Here is a 14,680-nt window from a genome sequence, read left to right as displayed (position 1 = left end):
CACAGACTTGAAAGATGCCTATGAGGATGAGAAAGAGCCAGAAGGCTAATAAAGGGGGAAAACCAGCTAAGACGTAATTTTGACATGATGAACACACTATAGCACTCCAGGATAAAAATTTAAGAAGGGGGGATTACCATGTCCTCTTTGGAAGTAGCAATGAGATCACATAACATTCTCCACACTAATACCAAGTGACTTTACTCCCAGAGGCTGAACCAGGCCGAGCGCAGGAGGATTTCAGACAAAACAGGAGAGATTGTGACAAGGTGTGTTTTAATCCAAGGAATGAGGTAAAAATGTACATCCCAAAAGAGACATCTGGGATAAATTTAAATTCATGGAGAGTGAGTTCCTTTCCTCTAGTGGTTTGATGAAACAATATAATGAGAATAAGGTGTTACTGTCTTCTCCTTTATAAACTCACTTGCCTGTTCTATTAAAAAAAAAAAGATTCTTTGCTTCCAGTGGAGATACTCGTTGTTATGGTAACTGCTTTGCGTTGAATGACAAGCCAGAAAGCACATGTTTCTAGCTTTGGAAAGATATATATTACACTTTAAATTTTTTTCTAATAAATGGTCAACATTCCCAGGTGTAACAGATCTATATTTTCAGTAGAATTGCAAAACATAAAAATACAATCAACTTTTTGTCTTATTGTTTTCTTAGGAGGCTTAGTGTGAAAGTGTCCCAGAAAAGACTAATGAAATGCAGTGTAAGCAGAAAGAAAATGTTCAGACCCTAGCACACTTAGTGCTGCTGTTGAATAGTGTGTGTGTGTGTATGTGTGGTGGGTGTAAGTGTGCGTAAGTGTGAGTGAAGGCCCTTGCCCATGCCCATGCATGCTTGTATGGAGACCAGAGGTTGAGGCCTGGAGTCTTCACATCAGTCTTCACCGTTTGTGTTTGCTTGTTTGTTTGAAACAAGGTCTCTTACTGAACCTTCTGTTCATCATTTCAACTCCACTAGCTGTCCAGCAAACCTCCAGGTTCTACCTGTAATTGCACCCCAGGACAGGAATTACAAGTCCACACTGCCACCCCCAGGGGTTGTCTTTCGACATATAGTCTCACTGTGTAACCCTGGCTAGCCTTGAAATCACTATGCAGAGCAGGCTGGCCTCGAACACACAGAAATGTGCAAACCGCTTCCTTTTCAGTGCTGGGATTAAAGGCATATGCTACCACATGCAGCTCAGACATTAGAAAACAGAACCAAACATGATTCTGGGGCTCCAGACACAGGTCTTCACGCTTGTACAACAAGTGCTTTAGATAGCCATGATGCATCTTCCCATCCCATGAAGAGTTCCTGAAGATTCCGACCACCTTCCTCACTCAGAGACATTTCATTGTGCATCAGGCACAGCACACTCCAAACAACACTGAGACAGAGGGAGAAAGAAGAGGGAGGAAGAGCCCTCTTTGCCATATTTAGACCACAGTTAACACATGTCAGATAAATCTGCTTAAAATGCTCTTCTGTTAATTAGCTCATCATTACAAATTTCAGACGGGTGTTTTCTGACTAGTAACTAGAGCTTTTTATTAATTTATTTGAGAGACTCTGTGTGTTTAACATTTAATGAGATTTCAAATAATCATGCAAGCCAGATAATATTCTTTTTCAGTTTATTACTTTGGCAAAGAAACAAATCTTTGTTCTTTCTTATGAACTTCTCTGTTTGCACAACCTTTAGAATAAGAGAAATAGATTATGTATCAGACATAATTTGACTGTAAAAGTTTTTTTTTATGGCATCTATGAGATGCTGCGTTGTAGATGCCTTAATGGTAGCTTGAGTCCTTAAACACTCCTCTTTTCTTCGCTGACCTTTTCAGATTGTGATAAATTCAGAATGTTTGTTTATTACTTCTACAAAAAGACATTTCTATTTTGAGAAGAATAAGCAAGGAAGAGAACCAATTCAAAGAGCAAATCTTTCATCAAACCTGGAATTGTATCCCAGCAAGAATAACTCAGAAACACCTGCCTTACCACAGCTAGGAGTTTATACATATATCATGGCTTAAAAACACAAAACAAATGTCAGAAGCCGCTCAGCTAAAATGTTAAATTGTCAGAAGAGGAGCTTTGCTCGACGTGTTTTAACTGAAGGGAAAGGAAATGTATCACCCACCATTGGCTGCTGGCATCATCTTCAACTGTTAATTATCAGCTCCTGGAGAAGTTTCAACAGCTTATGGCTGTGAACATCACTGCAGCTTTGTAGCAGGCCCTGAAGGTTTACAGGCAACAGACAAGTTAGAGTAATTCCAGTCTCCAAATACTCTAAACTAGCAGGTGTATCTGACCTGTAGCCCTGGGTCCGCAGGAGGATCAGAGCAGCCGCGAGTGAGACTTAACAGAAAAGTATAAACTCGTCTCCAATGTTATGAGTCCCTTTTTGTGATTTTTCTGGTAACTGGGCTTGTGCATTTCTCAGGCGTGTGCTGCGTAGATAACAACATTGTGTCACATTTAAAAGGTTGGGCATGCCTGAAAATGTTACCAGTGACAGCTAATAAATCCTGTGGAATTCTTTCTTTCACCTCTGTAAGCGGCAACAAACAAGTCTTAGTTTCTTGCCAATTGCTGGGGGTGCGGGGGGGGGGGGGACTCTGATAAATGCAACTTGAGAGAGACAGTTTTGGTTTAGAGTTTGAAAAGCATACAATCCACCGTGGTGGGGGAGGCGTAACAGCAGGGGTGAATGCAGGTGACAGAAGCAGGATGCTCACTGGTCACTCTACAACCACACACAGAAAGCAGAGAGTAAGCAGGACGTGAGGACAGGCTATAAAGTCTCAAGGACAAGCCCCTAAGTGACAGGCTTCATCCAGATTTCACAAACCTTCCCATTCAAAACCACAGCTGGGGACCAAGTGTTTAAATAGTTAAGCCTATGGGGGGACATGAGGGGCACATTTCACATCAAACCACAACAGATGATCTTAGTATTCACTGGAAATGAGCTTACCTGGTCCAGAGATCACCAGAATTCTCTCTCTCTCTCTCTCTCTTTCTCTGTGTGTGTGTGTTTAAGTGAGTGGTTATCCTTCAAACAGCAGCATTGTCAGCATCTGAGAATTTAGTTGGAAATCCTAGAATCTCTTTGGAACTTTAACCTCACACCTGGCTTCACTAACAGAAACGTGGGAATGTGTTTTTAACAAATCCTAGTAGTGATTCGTGTCCCAAAGTAATATTGAAAGACCAAAGAATTGAAATTTTTTTTGGGGGGAAGGGATATTAGTTTAGGGTTTGGAGTGCAGGCCTGAGTGAAGGCCAGCCAGGTGGAGACATGTCCAGCCACCTAGGGAAAGGAACTAGCTTTACTACATTCTTTTTCTGCCCACTAGAGATATAGTTGCTAGGAAACCAGCCCAGATGATCAGGCCAGAACTATTTGTGGTCTTTGCACCTAAAGTAAATCAATCATTTCAAAAGTCAATTTTCCGTACCCACTCTTGTAACACCAAGGCATGTAACTCCCTGCTTGCGTTTTTTTTTTTTTGTTTTTTTTTTCCCCCTTTAAAAACCTTGTTGCCCTAGACCATGGGGGCAGGTTCCTTTCCTGCTTCCACAGAAAGTTTTTGCATCCATAGATCGAGCACATAAACAATAAACCCTCAAGAATTTGCAGCGGAGTCGATTCCTGATGTTCTTTGGGGGTCTCACGAACTGGGCATAACAATATAAGACTACAAAATCATCCTGTAATTTGAAAGTTCAGGTATACAGCTAGCTAATATATATATATATATATAATATGTTGCAAAGATGCAGCAGTGGACTTCAATGGTCCGTTTCAAAGTTTACCCAGTACAGTCAATTTTCTCTCTATGAAAACAAACAAACATAAAAAGAAACAGCTTTTAATTTCTTTGGATGGACACTGCTGATAGTTTTGACTGGAGCGGGCAATACCTAATCCATGAGAGTAGAGAAACTTGATAATAATAAAAAAAAAACCTAGAGTCTTATCATTTCCTCTTATTGTTCCATAAAAATACGTGTTTTGAATGGAATGAAATCTGCCAAGAACAAGTGAGTTTGTTGTTGTTGTTTTAAATATTCAAGATTCAGGATGTGCATATGTATATTTCTGTGTGAAGGTGTTTTCAATGTAGAGAAGCCCAAATTCCATAGTGACTAGCCCTGGTTTGTTGGTTTGTTTGTGTGTGTGTGTGTGTGTGTGTGTGTGTGTGTGTGTTTAAGATGACACAATGCCTCATAGTGATTGGTGTCAGTCAAATCATGTTTCTTTATCCACAATGCTGGGAACAAAAGTTGGGCTTTGCACACACTAGACAAGTAATCTACAACTGATGTAAATCCTAAACTAGTCTGTGTAATTTATTTTGTTGTCTGTATAGAGATATAATATGGAAAGCTTTCTTCTATGAGCTTCTAATCTTATCTGTATTGAAAGGAAAGGGATAGAAAAATTACATATATATATATATATATATGAAACTAACAAATTAGATGTTTAAAAGAAACACCATGGTGAGCAAGATGAAAAAAAAAAAAAGAAAAGAATGCATTGTCCATAAAGCTTATAGACATGGATAGAAAACCAAGCTTATTACTTAGTAATTAAATAGAATTAAAAATTCAGACGAATATGAATATAGAAAAATTGTTTGGAATCTAGAAGTTAAATGGGTTGTGTAATAAGTCAGTTTTCATTGAATTTTTCATTTATGTCTTTTCTACAATGGCCAGGTCATTTTATAGATAAGTTATGCAAAACTATTAAGAAACAAAAAAAGTTTATGAAATGCAAACTTCTTTATAGCATATAGAAATCATTTTACCCAACTTACATTGTGAACCTTCAGGAAACTCCAAGTTTTAAATGATCAAAAGTAAATCAAAGGAAATATAAACCAGTGATAGTGTTGAATTTCGTAGAGTCGACATTTGTATACATAATATTAACAAATTAAATATGTCCACGAATTAGCAAGAAGCCAAAACTGGGCTGAAGAGCTAGCTCCTTCTGCAGAGGGCTTGTCCTCTAGTCTAAAGACTTAAGTTTCGCCTCAAAAACCCGTGTAAAAAGCATGGCTTTGTGGTATGTGGCGGTAATCCCAGACTGGGCAAGCAGGGATAAGGAGACACCTGGTGCTTGTTTGGCAAACCTCAGGTCACAGTTCGAGAACTTGATTGAGAAAATAAAATGGATGGTTCCTTGTCAGTGACACGCAAAGCTGACCTCTGGCTTCCACACGTGTGCACACAGACATACGCAAACACTAGAACAAACATGTACAGTCACACACATGAAGGCAAACACGTATACACAAAACTAATGGGATGATCAAAATATCATTTACCAAAGCGATGTGGTGAATATTCAGTACTGGAAAATGCTTTGTCGTACTAACATCACATGAAAAGCTGAGAGTAAACAGTGACACTGCATACCTACCTAGGTATGGGAAGGTGGTTTGATATAATTTCTTAAGCGGGAATAGAAAAACAGCATTTTCGTTTTAACTCGATGAAGGATTTTATGTAGGGAAATTATAACAAATTTAGGCAAAGCAGTGTAGTTTGAAGAAATTCCTTATTTCAAAAATAAGCCGGCTGCTAAAGTGACAGTGGATGTAACAGAAGGCCATGCACTCCTGACCTGAAGACCTGAGTTTAATCCCAGGACCTCACATAAAGGTAAGGAGAGACATCCACAGAGTTGTCCTTGGTCCTCCGTATTAGGTCTGGGGCACACAGACCTGTACTCACACCTGCCCACCACATGCATGCTCTTATGCACACATATGCTCACACACACACATGCTCACACACACAAAGTAAAGAAATTTTAAGAAGAACACAGACAGGTTTGTCATTATCTGTAATAGACAATATAGTACTAAAAATGTGGGCAGTCCAACGAGAAAGCAATAAAGCAAAGAAAATTAAAATAATAGAGAAAAAAAATCATACAATTTTTCTTATTACCAAATATCTAAACAAAAGTGCATATCAGGCCTGAAGGGATGCTCAGCAGTTAGGAGTGCTTGATGTTCTTCTAAAGGATAAATTCTAGAGTTTGATTTCTAACACTTGCATTCTGTAGCTCACAGTCATCATAAGCCCAAATACAGTAGATCTGATATGCTCTTCTGGACTCTGTGACCGCACGCATGCACGCACACACACACACACACACACACACACACACACACACACACGCAATTAAAGAAGCTTTTAAAAGAGCAAAGGAAGCCAGGTGAGGTGCTACATGCCTTTAATCAAGAACAGCCTGGTCTACAAAGTCAGTCCAGGACAGTCAAGGCTACTGAAAACCCTGTCTCTAAACACAAACAAACAACAAGAACAAAAACAATAACAACAAATGCAAAGCAAATTTTAGGCAAATTACGATAAAAATTTGTAACACATGTAAAATAAAACATCCACCACATGATTCACTTCTCTTTGGACTGGTTCAGAGGAGGAATCTGAAAGAATTTGGGTTTATAGGCTAGAGATGAACCCTAAGCAGAGCTGAATGTTAGGAGTAAGATGAACTGCCAAGAGAAACTTGGACAGTGAAGCCCCAGCTCACAATGTTGCAGAACAGTGAGCACACAATTGGGAATTAGACTGGAGGCTATTTGATGTATGTTCTGGCAAGCAGAACTTGGCAGCCTCCTTCACAGGGCAGTGGGTTTACAAGTATACAAAAGGGATCAGAAATGCTTTACTGAGGGTATAGAAAGCTGCTGCAGTCAGGCACTGTGGAAGGATCAAGATCCCTGAAAGGAGGCCCATTGTGTGAAATTGCAGTGGAGACCCCAGGATGATAGAGATGCTGGGGCTGTGTGATGGCTGCCAAAGACAGCTGTAGGCACAGAGTGGAGCTATAGTAAGGGAGAGGCCATAGGAACTGATAATGGCAGAACTGAAGGCTGCTGGATTTCAGATAATGCCAACAGGAGCTCAAAATAACAGAGAGGAAGCCACAAGATTTAGTGTTTCGCTGTTGGCTTTCTATTTTGTGTCGATTTGCCCCCATTTCTTCCCTTTGAAGCAAGCATCCTAATTCTGTGCCACAGGAAATTGAATGTAGGAAACTTATATTCTGATATTGTGGGAGCTTCCACATAAAAGGTTGCCTTGAGCCTCAGAAAAGACTTTTGACTGTCAGCTTTTAAACACTCTACATGTTAAGACTTTGGGTACTCTTAGCAATGGACCACATACATTTTTTACCATGAGAATTCTAAGAGCCTATGAGGACCGGGAATGGAGGTTATGGCTTAAAAATGATGGGCTTGGGTGTTAAATTTACAAAGAGTAGACTTTAATGAAGTAGGTAAACTTCGTTATTAATTTTATTAAATTTAGAATCATTTAAAAGTCATCACTCTGGTGTTGTCTATGAAGGAGTTTTTAGTTAACTAAGAAGGAAAATCCCTCCCCCCATGTGAGCCTTACAATCCAGTGTTGTCAGGTCTTGAGTTGATGGTCAGCATGAATCCTTCTTTGTTTCCTGACTGTGAATGCAATATGACCAGCTAGTTGCCTCACACTCCTGACATGGTTACCTGTATTCCTAAAACTGTGAGCCAAGGTGTGGGGGGAAAAAACCTGCTTCATCTTTTAAGTTGTTTCTTATGAAATATTTGGTCATCACAAAGAGAGAAATAAGTAATAAACAGTAATAAAAAACTATACTTACCAAAAAAAATCTTTGGAATAGATGTTATAAATGATTTATATGATAAGTGTAAAACATTACAAAAAAAAAAAAGAAAATAAAGAACAAAACAAACCAACAAAAATATCTAAAGGTCACTCTAACCAAGGAGCAAGTGAAAGACTTGTATTATAAGCACTTTAAGACATTGAAGGGGAAAAAAATGAAGTAGATATCAAAAGAAAGATCTCTGATGCATTGGTAGTAAAAATAAAATATGGTCATATGAAAGGATAATTTTCAGCTTCATATGGGAACACAAAACAACCTAGGATAGCTAAAACAATGCTGAATAATAGAAGAACTTCTGGAGGTATAACTACTCCTGATCTCAAATTGTACCACAAAGCTATAGTAATAAAAACAGCATGGCACTGGCACAAAAAACAGACACATCAATCTATTGCATCAAATTGAAGACGAAGACACAAATCCACATATAAATGGGCAACTGATTTCTGATAAAGAAACCATAAAAACACACTGGGGGAAAAAGTACAGCATTCTCAACCAATGGTGCTGGTGCAGCTGGGCCAAAAGAATACAAATAAATCCATACTTATCACCGCACATGAAATTCAGCTTCAGATGGATCAAATATTTCAACAGGAAATCAGATATACTGAACCTGGTAGAAGAAAAGTGAGGAATAGCTTGAGATCGTTGGCATAGGAAAAGAATTTCTGAACAGAACACCATTAATGCGGGCACTAAGAGCAGCAATTAATAAATGGAACCTCATGAAACTGAAAACTTTCTGCATGGCAAAGAACACTGTCATTTAGACAAAGTGGAGGCCTGCAGAATAGGAAAAGAGTTTTATCAATTGCACATCTGATAGAGGGCTAATATCCAATATATATACATATACATACATATATATGTATATATGTACATATATATGTGTATATGTGTGTGTATATATATATATATATATATATATATATAAAACAAAAGCAAAAAAAACTAGATATCAAGAAAACAAGAGATAAGGTTTCTTTGTGTAATAGAGCTCTGGCTATCGTGGACTCACTTTGTAGGCCAGGCTGACTAGAACTCACAGAGATCCACCTGTCTCTGCTTTCTGAGTGCAGGGCTGAAAGGTGTGCACCACCAAACAGCCCCAAACAGCGAATTCTTAAGAGAGGAAATCCAAATGGCTTAGAAAAACTCAAAGAAATGTTCAATGTTCTTAGGCATCGAGGAAATGCAACTTCAAGCTACTCAGATTTCATCTTACACAAATGAGAATGGCTAAGATCATGACAAGCTCACGTTGGTGAGGATGTGGAGTAAAGAGAATGAATACTCATCCATTGATGGTGGGAGTACTGACTTGTACAGCCACCATGGAAGTCAATCTGGTGGTACCTCAGGAAGATGGGAATTGATCTACCTCAAGATCCAGCTATACACCCAAAGGAGGCTTCATTCTACCACAGAGACATATTTGCTTAAGTGTGTTCATTGCTGCTGTGTTTGTAGTAGTCAGAAATTGGAAACAACCTAAATGTCCCTCAGTAGGTGAAGGAGATAAAGAATATGTCATACATTTACATGGTGAAATATTACTCAATTATTATAAAGAATGAAATCTTGAAATCTGCAGGAAAATGGATGGAGATAGGTAAAAAATTATCCTGAGTGAGGTAATACAGACCCAGAAAACCCAGAAAAAAAAGATATCTATTCACTTATATGTAGATCTTGTAGGTTAAGTCAATTATAACCAAACTACAATCTGTAACACCACAGAAGTTAGTTATATATTAAAGGACTAGAGGGGACAGATGGGTATCATTAGGAAAAGGAAATAGACTAGATAGTTACAGATAGTTACCGTCGATGGGGTGGGGGTGGAATGTGAGGATCAAGTAGGGAGGTTGTGGGAACAAGGAGCTAAGGAAATACATTGAGAGACAGATAAAATTAGGGGTATTTGAGGGGCAGAACAGAAACAGAATACAGTAGAAGCTTCCTAAAATGTATATATGAAGGCCATCTCAATGAAATTGCCAAATAGTGGGAGAGACATGGCCTAACTAGACATGTCTTGTCACTAAATGAAGCTTCTGATACCAGGATTTGTTAGTAGCTATTGAGTTGTTGGCCAAAGCATTCCCATAGGAACCCCTCAACAGCGAAGACTGTTGCTAGGACCGTAGGTTGCTCTCCACAACTGACAGCAAGAATCTATTGCTGACGACAACACCTATAAAACTCATTGAATATAGAGAAGTCAAGCATTCACTGGTGACTAAGTTCTTAACTTGTGTCTTTCAGGAAAATGGCAATGTTTAGACCAAAGCAAGGTTCAAATACTGGACTTTAGTCTCATTGTGGCCAGAGGTTGCCAGGAATTCTCTCTCTTCCTATTCTCTGAACTGTTCTTTGATGTACGCATACAACTAGTGTTATCCATATTGAGGATCCCTGAAATGGTTGTATTTTGTTCAGCTTAGTTCATGCATTCACACAACAGTAAATCTTGCTTAGAAACCTTAAAAAATGTCAAATGCTTTAGAGAAAAGTTTTTAGAAAAAAAAATCAAATACAAAACACGAAGTGAAGCTAAAAATAAAATAAAATTTATGTAGTCTTATATAATGTATTCTACCAGTAATGAACAAAGAAGTAGTCAGGGAATTGCCAGAGGGGAATAAATAAAATGAAATGATGTTTGAATAGCTATAAAAGACAAAATACATTAATTGTAACATCAACAAAAATGCTTTCTTGTAGAATGTTCTATAAACTCGTGAATATTTTTCTACTACAAGAGTCAAAAGTAACTTGTACTATATTAACGGATTATAAACCCTGCAGTGAATCAGTTTTCAGAATGAGGCTAAGTTAGGGAGAAGTACATTTGTTCTTTTAGGTAAGCAGGAATTCAATACCTCACTCCAAGAGTATCTTGGGTCTGCCTTCTACTAATATTCTAAAGCAATTACGTATTAATCTTTACTGTGAGAGACACATAAAATTCAGAATATATTTCTTGGATGATAGAATGCCAGTTTAGCAGAGTTGGTAAAAATGGTTGATGCATACCAAACATAATCATTTTTCATCAAATTTGTTTCCAACTTAAATCTTCTATTTTACTAGTTCTTCAGAAAAACAAGCCACACTCTGGATCAGTTACTTCTAGAGTTTCTTCCTTCAGCTCAGAATTGTTCCAGAGCACCAGTATACTAACTGTTTGTTCCAAGAGAATGGGAAGAGAAGTCTTGGGAAGGACTATATACAAGCCTCCCTGCCCCTGAGGCATCTCATCATCTCTGTTGCCCATTTTAGCTCCCATGTAGCCTGTGATCTCAATAGAATCACAACTTCTGTGAAGCTGTTGTGTGAAACAGACATACTCTTTTGGAGATAGTTTGTAGGAGGGCAGCAGGGTTTTCAGAAAAGGGAATAGGACCATTTGTGCCACCAAATCTAGAATTTCCCTTAAATTATTTTTTGTTATAGGAATTTTACACATTCTTATCCTATTTTTTATCATTTGCTTTCTCATGCTCACTTTCCAAGTTCTCTAGTGGCTGAGGCAGAGGGAAATTAGAATTCTGGTTTCCTTTAGGCTATTTTTAGTTTCCTCCCTGTCATATCCCTCACTCTGAAGCCTTTAGCTCAGTACTTTCTCTCCTTAAATGGGAGTAAGGGAATGAAGCATGGCACAATGAGAAGCATAATTATTTTTTAAATAGATTATTAAGGACTAAAAAGATTGCTTAGCAGTAAGTGTGTACTGCTCTTGCAGAAGACCCAAGTTTGGTTTCCAGCACCTATATAGAGAAACTCCAGCTCCCAGGGCATCTGATGTCCTTTTGGAAATCTGAGGACACTTTTACTCACATGTACATACACACACACACACACACACAGAACATTAACTAAAAATAAAATGAGCCTTAAACAAAAAGACCTATGTGTGAGATCCAAGGACTTACTTGAAAATGGAGTGTGAGGTAGCCATGCATTTTCTGCCATCTGTAGAGATGTGACATCACCAAAGAACCATGGTTCTAAAGAATATTGCACAGTAGAGTACACAGGGAACATAAACACAAACTTATCAGCCCAAGTCTAATTAAATCAAAACACCTAGAAAGTTGAATTCATAAAACAAGTATGATTTTTTTAAAAAAAAATCTAAGGTGATTCTGATTTATAGACAAAAATTAAAAACAAGTGCCTTTGGGCTTTGCCAACCAAAGGGCAGTCCCCACAGTCATGGTTTCACACCTTGAGAGTTTGTCAGAAGTGTGGACCCTGGGGTACCAGCTCAGACTGTTAGATTGGTACCGATGGAGCAGACATTTAAAACAAAAGAAGACCGCCGTCTCCAGAAACAGGCTGTCCTTTCATCAGAACAGCTGGGGACAACTGAAGTGGACGCTGTGAGCATGTGGCACGTGGACCTTGCAGTTTCATAGGGAAGAGACAGGGGACGTAGGGGATGGAAGATTTCATCTACAGGTCAGTTTCCCTGCAGTCTCAAAAGACAGATACCAGAGGGGGTAGGCATACTGATCCCCTTAGGAGAAATATCCACAGGTGCTATTAAATCAACCCACATGAAGCTTATAGGTCATTAGCCTTTCAGCCATACACATCTGTCGTCTTTACTCTTTAGTGTTCCAACAGGGGTAATTCTTAGGTACATTCCGAGTTGAGGAATTGATGATAGAGGGTCATACCTTTCTCTGACATTGACCTATAACCACTTGTTAGTGTGAACTCCAAATGAAAAGATGAATGCATTGCGCTCAGGCGGTTAGAAATATTCTGTGGCACAAAATATTCAGATTTAGTCAAACTTTAGGAATTTTCTGGGATGCCACACATTCCTCCTTACATTTGTTATCTTTTTATTTCTGTGAGCGTGTATGTGCTTTTATAATGTGGTGTGGTGTGATGTGGTGGAGGTAGTGGTGCTGGTGGTGGTGGTGGCAGTGGTGGTGTATGTGTGTGTTTACATGTGTGTGTCAGGAGGAGATGAGGGAATGTTCTTGGCCTTGTAGTGGCATATGGAGAAAGGAAGTTGAGTGTGGGATATCTTCCTCCATTGGTATCTATCTATATCTATATCTATATCTATATCTATATCTATATCTATATCTATATCTATATCTATCTATCTATCTATGTCTCTCTCTCTCTACATACATATTTATTTACTTATCTACCTCTTTATTTATTTATTTATTTATTTATTATTTTGACACAGTGTCTCTCACTAATTTGAAGCTCACCATGTTGGCTCTACTGAGCGTCCAGTGATCCATCCCTTGAGATCCTTCTGGTTCTGACCCCAGCCCTGGGACTGCAGGCACGCACAACCATTCATGACTTTCATGTGGATGTTGGGATCTGAATCCTGGTCCTTGTCCTTGCAAAACAAGTCCTTAACACATTGAGCCTTCTCCTGAGTCCTTCACAGAGGATCTCAAGTGGCAACTATCCAGGTGTGAGCGACTAGGGAGAAACAACATCAGCATCTGCAACCCTATTCTTGAGATAAGAAGGCTCCGGTATCTCCGCCATCATGGCCATCATACAGTCTGTCTCAATGTATACTTTACAGTATGCAACACTGCTGTCCTTTTGCCATCCTATCAAGCCTTAACTCATCGCATTATAGATGAAACTGAAGTTGTGATTCTATTGAGATAATTTTCTTTGGAAACAATAGTATCAAAATGGATTTCTGCCGTGACGCCAATCCTAAATCAGGCCAGGTATTCTTCCACTATTCTTAGGTATTTTGGAATTAGTTTATTTTGACTGATGCATTATACCTTTCCCTTCTAATGAAATGAAAGCACCAAAAGCACAGAAAATAATCTTAGGCTTCAGAGACCAAACAAAGATATCTAAATGAGGAATTATTTGATTAAGAAACATTAGAAATTAAAGTGGTGGTGTATGCCTTTAGTTCTAGCACTTGGTAGCAGAGATAGGCAGATTTCTATATGTTTGAAGCTAACTTAATCTACATAAGAAAGTTTCAGGCCAGCCAGGGCTACTTAGTGAGACCCTGTCTCAAAATCAAAAGCAGCAAATAGATAGGGGAGGGGAGGGGAGGGATAGAGAGAGAGAGAAAGCAAAACCAATAAAAAAACAATTACCTTTCATTACAGCATTTTGAACAAGACAGGTATTTTTGTTTTCTCTTGTTTTTAAGAGGTGGGATGTTTGACAAGAAAAGTCTTGGTAGGAAAATAGGAGTCAATCACATATAACAAATAAGATTTAAAACCCAGATGTGTCTTAAAACTGGAGCAGCTATCTTGACACCTTAGAAAGAACTAAGAATATTTCAAATAGAGTATAAACAATGCCAATTAATGCTACAGCACAGCATTCCTAAAGGTGTGTGGCATCAAAATCAGAAGTGAAGTGTTATTTCTGGCCGTATCATATATGCATGCATGAAAGCAATGTTTTTTCCAGGTAAAAGTTTTATCTGTGTTATTCTCCTAAGTAGAAAAAAGACAGAGAAATACGTTGCCAGATCAGAAGTCATTGGAACACCATTATCTAAACTGCTTTATACAGATTATTAACTTTAGGGCACAGCCTCTTGCTTTTTCTTTACGGCTTATTCACTTCAGCTATGGACCCTCTTTCCTTTTAAATTCACTGCCTTTGACAACTTTATGTATCACTTGATTGTTAAACTAGCACAGAAAATGCAGCAGAAAGATATGGGATCCCTGTATCATTTGTTAATTTCTACTGTGCAGCTTGATCAAATTTAAATCTTCTCCCAGGGAGTCTTCTTAGTTTTCAGTGTCACCTAGATAATTTGATGAGAATATAAAACCTTTTAGGTTTTCAGAGCACAAGTGTATCAGAAGATAACACACTGACCCGTACGCTTTACATCACCGTCTGCCTCGCTTTGTGAAACGGACCCTGCATTTACGTGCGCCAAAGTGCTGACGATCGTAT

The sequence above is a fragment of the Meriones unguiculatus genome, chromosome 7 (genome assembly GCF_030254825.1).
Source record: "Meriones unguiculatus strain TT.TT164.6M chromosome 7, Bangor_MerUng_6.1, whole genome shotgun sequence".
Taxonomy (NCBI): Eukaryota; Metazoa; Chordata; class Mammalia; order Rodentia; family Muridae; genus Meriones; species Meriones unguiculatus.
Note: the sequence above shows the minus strand (reverse complement) of the source record.